The following is a 12,684-nucleotide window of genomic DNA, read 5'->3' on the forward strand; positions in this document are numbered from 1 at the left end:
TGCTGAGCGCTAAGCAGGGGCAGAAACTACCACTATTATAGACTTTGGTGTGTCTCGGCCAGGGGACTGCTCAGCGAACGCTCAACTACAGGCCAAAAGTGAGGTGGTGCCAAAGGAGGCATTAGGAAACATAAAGTCTGTTAGGAAGAAGAGAAAAGATAATATCCTAAATTTAGTCGCCTTTTACGATCATGCAATAGGGGCAGCAGGTACTATTCTAACGCCCTACATGCGGTGACATTTTACCAACAGCACATGTTATGAAGGATAACCCCTTCAACATGCATACAAGAGGCGGGTCTTACATAATTTCTTAGTTTGACTAATGATTGAAAGAAGAGACATCGAAAGTAAATGTCTCGTACGATCACACAATGGCTAAAAGGTACATTTCTAATAGCCTACGTACAGGGATTTAGATTGATGAAGACACTTCACTAATTTATCTTGTCTGTTCTTTACACTAACAATATTCAGTATCATAATCAGTAACTATATTCTCTAGTCGATTTAATGGAAACTCTCATTTAAAACAGCTTTGTGATTTACACTTTGTTGTGAACTGATTTGCTAGAACACCCAGCTATCTCCAGCATGATAGCCTTTATGATCTGGCCGTCACATTAAAAAGTCTTTACTGTAGTCGTTAACAGGAATGACTCTGTTGGAGAAATTACGTGTGATTTCCGTCATTTTAACGTAACAGAGAAACAATCTCTCGGAGGTTGATGGGTAGGAAAGCAGTAGAAATATTCTACGGAAAAGCAGAATCACACACGCAACACTCCATACGTGGTAGGCCGTCCATAAATGACCTTGGCTGTTAATAGAACGTTATCATAATCAACCAACTGTTTCAATTTAAGTCTTTTTGTGCCGCAGATTTGTCATTTATAGGCAGCATGCTTCAGTAATATAGCACTATAAGGTGCACATAACAAACAGGAACCTTAACTGGCATTAGCTCTTTATATGACGTTAAACAAAGTTGAAATTATTCCCGCAAAGTCGACATTTGCTCAATATCAGTCTTGTTTCTTCTGTAAAATTTCAATGGGAATAGTCAACTGATATAAGTTTGTTGTATAGACAAATCTGTTAACTTGTGGTGCAACATCGAGTTCGAGATAGAGTTCCTTTGTTTAAGCATGGTAAGATTTGTTGAACTCCAACACAAACGATGCACTTTTTGTGCCTTGGCGTTTGGTGATGTTTTAGGTTAATTGGATTTTTTCCTGTATACAAACCTTAAAATTGTACCACGACCATGGTACAGACCGTGTGATAATTTGGTGCCTGTTTATATGTAAAAAAACCTATTTCGTCTCGCCCAGGGAAATTGAATGTGTTATCGTAACGAGTAGAGGAAATAGAAGTGGTGTTAAAAATGTAAAGAAACTCTTGGCACTTTCCAATAAACAAAGGTGCTTTAAACATCAGACAGTTCAGTTCTATGTGAGAAGTGCAAGGTAGCTTACGTAACATATGGCGTGTACAAACAGAATTACTGTTCCTTGGGTTCGGGAGGAGACGATTCTGTCTAAACCCCGGGGTAGTGAAAGAGTCAGAACTAACTACCATATCGTAATAACCACCTGTGGTCATGACTACGCAACCGGTTCTTTCTCTCTAACATTACACGGTTCCGGAATAATCCAGACATCTGGTTCTATTGTTAGAGACCACCAATATGGCGTCTGAACAGTTCCACGTGTTTCGATATTCGATGTCGTCTTCGCGAGCTTCTTGTTTGTGGAACTTTGATGGCGTCCTGCTCTGATCCGAATTTAGCGCTGCCGTTTGTTCTAAAATAAACGTTGTGGGGGAATGTGTTGGCCCTGTCGTACAGTTTATTCCCGCTAAGAGAGTGTGTTCGAGACTTGCTAGTATGACGACTATGTCTGTGAAGCGGGTTTTATTCACGTGTAAAACATGGCCAATACATGTTTACAACAACCGATCGTTGCGACACGAAGATATACCGCCCGATTGGAATGTCGATACCTGACTATCACATGCTGTTCTCTCCACTGTATGTATATCGTCTTTGGATAATACAGACTACAATATCCGGTGATTAGAGTTTAAAAACTCTTGTGACAGTGCTATCTAAATTAGAACATTCTATTACGCCCTCGGATGTAGGGTCTACAGAGATAGGATCTCATCGTACATACAAGGTTTCTCTCAGCCTCGTTATGGCATCAGTCTAATTTATTATTTAATAAACAACCATCACCAGACCCGTATAAAACTGCGCAATTTTAGTTCAAACGCGTAATGTCTAAAGATGTTCTTGTGTCTGACTTTCGGTCTGTTTCATAATCATCATATCAAACGAAGATTCAATTGTTTTAACCTGTGTTTACCGAATCACACTGAGTGCAGTTTTTAAATGGCACTTGAACTCTTCTCTTTGTATGTTACCGCATCATCTTGTGACCCCAAGGGCATTCGTTATGAACAAATGTCATTCACAAAGACACATGAATGATAAAGCTTAAGCATGAGAACAGATTCACAGGAAATCCTGTTCTTAGCCCAGCAAAGGGCGCGTGCATAGACTCTCGTGGACAGAGATGGCGCACCTGGTCTGAACTCTTTAATTAGAGAATTCGTAGTACACGTGACATTTGACCCGGAAATCATTACTTGAAACATATCCATTTTTATAAGCTATATCACACATGTTTATGTAATTTTGGTGTAAGGTAATTAATGTATTATTATAGTTAAATACTTGATAACATCAATACATGATAGTCCCCGTGAATTATACCAGGAACGACCACTCGCACGTTCGTATAGATTATCGTTATGATGATTTATTGTGTATGAGCTCTTCAGTCACCATCAAAAGACCATAGAAGTACATTCGGTCTTTGATAGATTATGTAAGTGACAATCGCTCTCAGATCTTTGCGGTAGATACTTGTATTTTGACATTGGTCTTATTCAGGAACTATTGGACGACTGACCTTAATTGACTTTTCTTTGACCTCTAAATCGTCGTAGATTATCCAATAGATAGATCACTTGGACTATAACAATAAACAAATGAATTATTTCTGTATTTTCATTCATGGTTTCAGTCAGACATAGAGTCATATTACCAATTCGCCATTGAAAAATATACTTTGGAGCAATACTAAGTGTTGTTTCATTGATATAGTGAAGTACACGAGCCCTGATTGACCCCGTCTGGGGTTTGTTTACGTTTTAATTAGATTACTGGGTGAACTGGGCGTACAGTACAAGTTGTGTAGGATTTACAATGAAATTCGACGCAACATTAAACAGCTCTTACTGAAATCACAAGAATTAACAGAGAAAACGAAGCATAAAAATCCATTCCAATACCACCCTTGTGAAAGTTGATACAGTTACAATAGAACAATTTGTCATTTTGAATTCAGAAACATGTGTCCGTTGTCCCGGGATACGCAGACTTGATATGACAATGACCCCAATTAACCTTATGATGAACCGCATTTCTTCCGCCTTAAGAGGTAATTACTGGACTCTACCTTAAACTGGACAGGAAACAATAGACAATAACAGCTGGACATCGTCAACAAATTATTGGACATGACAACTTTGAAGTGTGTTGGAACGTAAAGGCACCCGTGATCATGTTGAATCGCAAGAACAAAACTTTCGGTAGTCAACAGAGGTCTTTAGTTCAAATCGAATGATGTTTGCCGAATGGATGAGAAAGTATACAAAAGATACCTTCAGCTTGCAATTGGTGACTGGTCAAAATAAGTCAATTTGGCCATTGACCCTTATGAACAACCTTATCATGTTTTAATCCAAACAAACGACCATGTCAGACCGTTACGTGGAGAACCAGAGAGGAGGCGCTCAGGCTCTAACCTTATATATTATCGTTATCTAAGTTGTTTGACAAATTGACAATACTACTTTGGAATGGTGGTGCTGATTTGGCATCAGTGAGTTTTATTGATACTGTCTGCTCGGCTGATACCCTACACATTTAGATGATACAAGATCATGATAAGCATTCGGAATAATAAAGTATCAGAAAACGGCGATGATTTAGTTGACGAATCTATTGATTAAATATCTGAAATATAGTCGTTTTAATCGCAGATTTAACCATGTCTGTGTCTGATGACCGGACCACCTGACTCGCTTTGTGATAAGGCGAGGCGATAGAAATGATTCCGGTCCAATCCAATATCAGCTATCACTACTGATTCTGGTCCGGGACTGACAAAGTCATCCCTCATCATTCACGTGCTGTCCGCGCCCATTAGGCCTCTCAATATTTGTTGGTGCAGTAATTAAATCCAACACGTGCATGTGTTCGCAGTAAAATATAAACCTTGTTCCAGAAATTTGACAGAAGCACCAGAATGTGTTAAAAACGTGAGTTCTGACGATGGTCTGTATTTTGTTTCGTTTCTTTATCTATATGAATTTATTTATTGCTGTGCTATGTACATTAATATTGGAAAAACCCAGATAGTTGGTTATTTCTTAACTAACACATGGCCTAACTAAACTGTTAAAGAATTATTGCAAATTGGAAAAATCTAAGCACAAAGTTTTCGGAAACCGCAAAGGGCAGATAACTCAACAAGGAGTCGATAGACTTCGGTTATCTCCCATCTTGACTGGCATATGTCAACGATATTACATTGATTACTGAAATGTTTTTTATGTGTATATTGAATACAACACCTTGATTTACAATTATGATTGTACGTCTTTAAGACAGATAAACTATTGTTTCTTTAAGACGCGCGAAATAAAAATTACTAATTAGCTTGATATATGGAATACTAATTATGTTAATCTTGCAAAAAATCTTTTGTTAAAGTACATTGCATTTGTTTAATAATTAAATGAGATTTTACTTGATCTTTGTCTGTTTCCATTCCTAAAGCAATTGATATTTATTCAGAACACCATTTTGATAACTCTTAAACGTCCGACCATTTACTCGAAAAGTACATTGTGAAGAAAAATGTGTTTGTGCTCAAGACTTCAATGTATATGCCGTAGATAAATTGTTCGGTATGTGTTTTAATGAGATGCGATATGAGGTCAAAACTATCGCCCATATTTGAAACGTTCAGTAACCGTGAGTCACGTGACAAAATGGGAGGTGATAATCTTATCCACTATTCCTTTATCATAAGTTATCAAATATAGCCGTAGTATTAATTACCACGAAACTGATAATTGATTTTACATCTAATTAAAAATCACGCGGCATCACCGGAAATCCCCAGACTTTCCCGGGATGTTCAACGTAAGGTGTTTCCCGGGGAGCTGGGTGTTGATACATATCTTGGCCTCTTTTTACCTTTTCCACCCAATCACTCCACGGGTCAGTTGTTAAACGCGTTGAGGTAACTCAATACTCGGGTTATAAATAATGCATTTTATAGCCATATTCAAAAGGAGTTAAGTCGGTCCTTAACAAATCGTGAAATATTGGCTTGTGTAATAATAATTAGAATAGTGTAATGAAATATGGTATTTATATTAATACAAAACGACTTCTGTTTGACGTATTTGAGTCCTGAAGTAACCTGTTTGATGCAGTTTAACTTAGGCCGTACTATATGTAGAATCGCTATTTCTACGGGTTGGGTTTATTTTTATAATCATATCAATACAAGATTACAAGGGAAGGACGTGATTAGGTAGGTTAGGGCGATGGAAGCCGGAGTTCTCCGGAAAGAAATAACCGCAATGAGAAGTTATCTCTCCCATACCAGCCTTGACCTCGCGACTAGAGGTACACTGCTCGCGGAATAAATCAGTCACCACATGTAACGCTTATATTAAATAACACGCGTCTTGAAAATATAAAAGGGACAATTCAGTCTAAGAGAACATTAAATTTTGAATACATATCGGAAAACCCACCAGTTCTAATGGAAATTAGACTAGTCGGTTTTACTGTGATATGCCAGAAAAGCCCATGGTGGTGAAATGCGTGTGAAATGTTCAAACTCGCTCGCTGTCCGCCATTACACATTGTGGTCGAACTTCTTGTATGCCGAACCCTGTCCCTTGCTCGTAGAGTAATGCTACTTTTGTCCAGAGCTGCTCAAATCGCTTTGGCAGTAGTGTGTTTTACCTTATTAGGTGAATTGCCTTGCCTAAAAATCATTTTATCACCTCCTCAGTGGTTATGTAGTTTATTTGTTTAACGTGCGTGACTTTGGCTCGGATATGGGTACAGCGTACAATCCGTACATATTGTACCCGCTTAATCGTATTGATCAACGATTTGTAATTACAACGGTATGAATTAAAATACTAAATACTGATGTGGAATTTTTCAACGTTTTATGTTATATGTTTCATAAGAAATGTAGATCAATACATTTATGCATATTTTGCTTCTTGGTTATGTAAAAGAAGTAAGTTAATTGGTTGTGCAATTAATTACAATATAAATGAACTTCGTATTTCGTTCGTAAGCACGTGCTTCTGCTCGTGAGGGATGTCGAACTCGTCGACATCTAAATCCTTTCCTACAGATACCAAAGACAGTCGATCCATAACAACAGACAGATAAGCTAAAACATGGCGATATCCTGTTATCTTGTCTTACATTTCCACACCAGTATCGCCTTCCAGCAAATCATTTCTCTACCCCGCTAATATGTTCCCCGGGACTTTTCTTTGATGGCACTTGATAAAATATTAAAACATTTTTAAAATGTTTGGCAGAAAGTAACTGGTACTTGATTTCGTGTGCCGGGAATCTGTTCCTACCGGGCCAGCTAAGTGTCCCAGTGGGTTTTTATCGACATTTTTGTAACCTGTCCTGTCAGTCATAAGCGGTCCCTGACAATTTGCCTTGATTATAGTCAGATAAAGGCGTTTTGAATATTATTGTTTTTAAACAGGGAAAAAAATGTGATGGTGTGTATTTTATCAGCTTTTAGAGCAAATGTTATTTCCAAATGACAATAACGTAATATTTCCCAAAAGCTTAATTCCTTAAAATTTCGCAACTGGACACCAATATTCGGTTTCCATTAGTCTTCTGTCATCATTTCCGGTTTCAGTTCGATTCGAGGCCATTTTATTGGAGACAGAACGTTGGCAAGAATTTTGACAGGCCACGTTTGAATTAAAAAGAAACTAGGAATAGATGATACCGTTTCCGACACGGATCGAATTCTAACGTACATCATCACTGGAAACACTATATCCCAGTATACAATATCAATCGTATTATGTCCGCGCCAACTATTGCCAAATCTTCTGATATATGACAATCTTTAAATAGGTCATAGTCACTTTGAATCGCAGACATAGTGCAGATAAATGTTGGATACTATAATAGTGTATAAATTGCATAATAAACTAAAAAGTTTTTTAATCTGATAAGGATGCGGCGAGTCTAACAGAAAAACCGGTTCCGGTTATTGGGATTCCCTATGACGTTAGGTCCTCTTGTATTTCCGGTTTGTGCTTCGCGTGTTACTTAGGCTATGTAAAGTAATAAGGGCGGGAAACGAATAATAAATCTGTTCTGTTAACTGTATGACTGTTAAGTAAAACTGTTTGGTGATCATAGCACATAAAACCCAGAAATTGTAAGCATATGTAGAATTTCCGATGTAAAATTTTGCTAAATATCAAATGCTTCTCCAAATGAATCTGTCTCTTGTATGGAAAGGGAGATCATGAGTTCTTCTTATCCACTGTCGATTTTTGAGTCGCGTTATGAAAATTAACATTGAATTTATTTAAAATTAAATTGTTCAGAGGTGATGATAAATGTAGTTAGCTAATAACTTTTGCGACTCAATCTCGTTTTTCATTCCGATTTTGAAAAATAAAAGCATTTTGGTAAGTTAGTTGGCCTTGAACTCAATTCTCTGATCTACTTAAAGGCTTCCTCACAAGTCGGTTTGTAATGTTTCAATTATGTCTTAATGTTCTTAGTGTTTCCTATATATCAGGTTTTTTTTTTTTTTTTTTTTTTTTGTATTTCCTTGGTCTATACGAACCAGATTAGGTCGACTACTTAACGAGTTGTATCTGTCGATAGATAAATGTCATTGTCCTCGAGGACAAATTATATAAAGTCAGCGATATCAGCAATGTTGTCTGGTTGCGAATTACGTAACCTTAATTTAGGTAAGGACCACAGCATGATTTTGTAAACTCGATGATGTTAATTCCACCGCAAAGCATGCAGGTAGAGGGGGTTATACTTTCTTCACGGCTTACCAAGCTTTCATTTTAATCTATATCTGCATTAAACTAATTTTTTTATAGCCGTTCAAATTTAGAAAAAGTTCGTTGCAAAGTCCTAAATATATTTAGACTGTATATATGAACACGAGGTCTCTGTGACTAGGGTAAATCCAAAAAGACAGACTATCTATAGCTGTAGTAATTAATGATCGAAATAAACAAACTGTCACCCATACCCACGTCCCTGTGTTCATAGTAGCCCTACACTCTACCGGGGCCAATGACGAAGTTCAAGTTCTTAAAAAAGGTTACAATGGCATTGGCAATGGTTATTACTATGATACGGTACCAACACTAATATATAAACAATATGATGTTTCCCCATGTGTTTACTACACTATGATCTAACTGTAAGTCTGGCGGGGTCGTTAGGGACCGGAAGGTGTGCTATTTTTTCATGTTTCCCGTTGCACTCCCTTTTTAACCAATTTGTCTGGTCGTTTAGCTTCCATAACCCGACGAACATGTGTTTATCCTGGTTTATCTCCCGTATAAACAGCTGATCACTGGTAATACGCCGGCAGTGAGATGGAAAATTCAATCTGAATTATAAACACGTAGACGAGTAATTGTCTATGTGGTGTAATGAATGTAACATGTAGATTCTAACAGTGATATGTCGATTCATCATAGTTCGTTTATATACATGTATATATAATATTATATAACTTTACGATTTTTTTGTGCAGAAAGCTTTAACTACATGAAAGCACATATAATATGACAATGAACCCGTATTATTTTTATCTAAAAAAAACAATTAAAAAAACCCCACTAAAAACGTTTGGGAAACTGATTTCATGTGCAAGCATTCATTCTTTTTTAATTAATTGGCTGGTGAAGCACTCCTAACAATTCAGAGCGAGAGTTCAATTCAGAAGTAACATAAAAGGACCGATGATCTGCTTTTGTACCGCACAAAAGGGGGAAATATCGAAATATAATGAAATATGATTATTTAGTTTCCGTCGTACCGTTTTGCAACAAATAGTAAAATACAACTCCAGAAAAAATTGACCCTCTCTTTCTTCATCTTCGCTTACTAGGAGTTACGAGCCAGACCGGAGAGTGTGGTATTGAAACCCTTGGCAATCGAAGATGATCTTTGCTACAATTAAAGAACTCATCTACTATTCTTCTGTCGTATTAGATAACAAATTGACAGAATCGCTAGACATGGGTTTTACTTGTGGCGATGGCAAGCCTCGCATGGGTCTCAGATATATCCCAGACAATGTCGGTAGTTGATAGTTGACTTCATTAGCTGTAGAATGTCGATACCAATAAAATTGATATATTTCAGTTTAAATATAGACCCGTTTGATAGCCGCTGGCTTTTATGGAATAGAGACATCAAGGGGCATGATATACTATTATAAACTAGCCATCAAAATCATGTCCGTCAGCCGTGCTAATGACCATGTTAACACAAAACGCCGTATAATGTGACCATAATGCTCTATTGAGATGAGGTATTTTAATGGCCGGGTCGGGTCGAGAGGCCATGTTTTAATTTCTTCACAGGTGCGATAAGTTTTTTTCTGGATAATACATCTATCTATCGCCGATGATTTTTATTGTCCAGACAAATTGGACGGAGGTACGTCGGGTTTCACAGCCGTATTTACTGCAAGCCTTTATTTTCACCAAATGACCACGTATAATACGTAGTAAATATCTTCATGAACAAAATGTATTATCTTCTGGGTATTGTTAAAAAATATTTTATGAATGACTCATAAAGAAATTGTGGGACATAAATAAACCATAAAGATATCGTAATTATGAGTTACTGTGTCAGGTATAATACAAAGTACATGTATACTGTCGATACACATGTAGCCATTGTGGGTATTGAAACATACACTTTATATCTACAGACTTCACATTACGTGATATTGGCCAATGTAAGTAGAAATTATATACGTCGGTCTTTACTATAAGGCGGGCAAACTATTTCAGTCACAAAGTAAAGGTCATGGCAGTTTAACTTTTAGTATTTGATCAATACATTGCCGTTGAATTATGGCATACTTTTGCGCTATTAAAGTTTGACAACCCATGCCACTTTTCCCCATTTTGACTTGCGCGCGGTTTTATTGCAATTGCCACACTCAGCTAGCGTTTTCTAAATTAGTCTTTATTTGCAAAAATATAATGCATAGTATTTAAAGAAAAGCATGCTACAAACGGAAAGTTTGAGACAAACGGAATAGTAAACTTTTGAAAATGTATGATAATCCGGAAACGTCATACCGTTACCGTTTTCATAATTAACCAACTATTTCCTGCGTCTTTTTGGCGCGAAATCTACACGTACAGCTGCCGTATCTGAGAACGACAGTATATATATACGTTAAATAACTTATAACGATTTTCACAAACAGGATGTCATGTGTATAGCTGTAATTAGGTGACATAACTAGAGATTTTGATAGTTGGAACATGTACAGGCTTTGGTAAAGATTACACTACATGTACCTCTTTTTCAAGGGACAGGTTGGTAGGCCTTTATTAGGCCTATAACCACACCAGAAAGACCTTACATTTAAATCATTTTTTACTGTATTTCACGATTCTTGAAATAAGTCAATAATATATATGTATTGAGGAAGGATCCGGAATTCCAGTGTGTCTATATTATAGATACACTGGAACTTCGATCCTTCGTTTATTGTCTTTGCTTATAACAGATCTAAAGGGACATCGATTTGCTTAATTATACGTATTTTTTTCTTGTCTTGTACTGTACATTTGTAAGTTTCAACACTTCTTCTTTGCGTACAATGTATGTAGATTTGATGCAATATAATATTGTGGTTTGATGTTACCAGTTTTTCTCACAGGGATCTGAGAATCATCATTGACCCACCAGAGTACTCATAGACCATTTTAAGACGTTTTATAACTCAAGATGAAAAATAAAATAAAAAAAATAGAAAAAAAACAATATTCTACATTGTACTATAAGTATTGTACAATGTAGAATCTGATTTTTAGGTCACATGAGACAAAGTCTCAAGTGACCTATTCTAATCGCCTATTGTCTGTTGTCCTGCGTCGTCCGTCGTATGTCTGTAAACAATTTACATTTTCGACTTCTTCTCAAAAACCGCTGAAGCAAATTCAATGAAATTTTGCACAAACCTTCTAAGGCATAAGGCCAATCAAAATTGTGAATTATATGGGACTCCCCTGTGGGAGGGGCCAAAAGGGGTAAAATTGACTAAAATTTCAAAAAGCTTCTTCTTCATTCACAGATGTGATGGAATCAAATACTCTTCATAGATAGAAAGGTCTAAAGGTCCTTTACAAAAATTGTGAATTATATGAACCTGGGGTCTAAGGTTTCCCCCCTGGGGAGGGGGTAAAGTTTACTATAGTTTATTTATGCAAAACACATTTTTGAGCATTATTTGGTCATTTGTAATAGGAAATGAGTCAACTGTTGTCAGAATTATCCCTATGAAATGACCATTGAATAGTATTAACAAATTTTCCATGACTGACTCCCAGGGGCCTTAGGGGTGGGGTCAAAAGGGGTCAAATAGGCTATAACTTAAAAATCTTCTTCTGAATTCACAGATTTGATGGAACCAGATACTCTTCATAGATTGGAAGGTCTTAAGGCCCTTTACAAAAATTTTGAATTTCATGGCCCAGGGATCTCAGTTTTTCCCCTGGGGAGGGGGTCAAATTTACTATAGTCTACTGGTATATATATATAGGAAAAAACACATTTATGAACATTATTTGCTTAGTTTTAATAGGAAATGAGTCAAACTGGGTTAGAATTATTAGCCTGAAATAGCATTTTAACACCATATCCATATTGGTCCTTGATGACCCCCAGGGACCAGAGGGGCGGGGCCAAAACGGGTCAAAATGGCTAAAATTTAAAAAATCTTCTGAATTCACAGGTTTGATGGAACCAAATAATCTCCAGAGATTAAAAAGTGAAATTTATAAAATCACTGCCAGTGACTGACTTCTAGTTTGGTTTTGTTGTTTAACGTTAGCAAAGCAGATTGGAATTTTAAGCATAAGGTTTGGTAACATAATACACTAACTATCAAAATGAAAACCAAAAAATAAAAATTCTAATACGAAAGTTCAACTTTAAAGTTTATTTTAATTTGTAAATACTTTTTATAGATTTGAACCCACTTTGTGCTGCTCTTTCTGTAGCAGCACTCAGTTGACCGTCAAGGCCTCTTGGGCCTCTTGTTTATCTAGACCCCACTGAAAAAGTCTAAAATTGGTCTATCAGGCCAGAGCACTAATTGTGGGTCCATAATGATATGATCTGTAGCTAATTCTCAGTTTCTTGTGGATTTTCTATAAAATATTTTGATATTGTTTTTTTGGCATGCATGTAATTATGAATTAACAATTCTACGTGTTATTTGTTTCTAGAAAATCATA

General features: G+C 36.7%; 1 protein-coding gene across 1 annotated transcript in view; it reads left to right on the forward strand.

The window, feature by feature from the left end:
* LOC138332965 (A disintegrin and metalloproteinase with thrombospondin motifs 6-like) overlaps positions 1-12,684 on the forward strand; it is a 73,051-nt gene that overhangs the window by 16,063 nt on the left and 44,304 nt on the right. The window lies entirely within an intron of this gene.

Source organism: Argopecten irradians, chromosome 10 (assembly GCF_041381155.1).
Source record: "Argopecten irradians isolate NY chromosome 10, Ai_NY, whole genome shotgun sequence".
Classification (NCBI taxonomy): domain Eukaryota; kingdom Metazoa; phylum Mollusca; class Bivalvia; order Pectinida; family Pectinidae; genus Argopecten; species Argopecten irradians.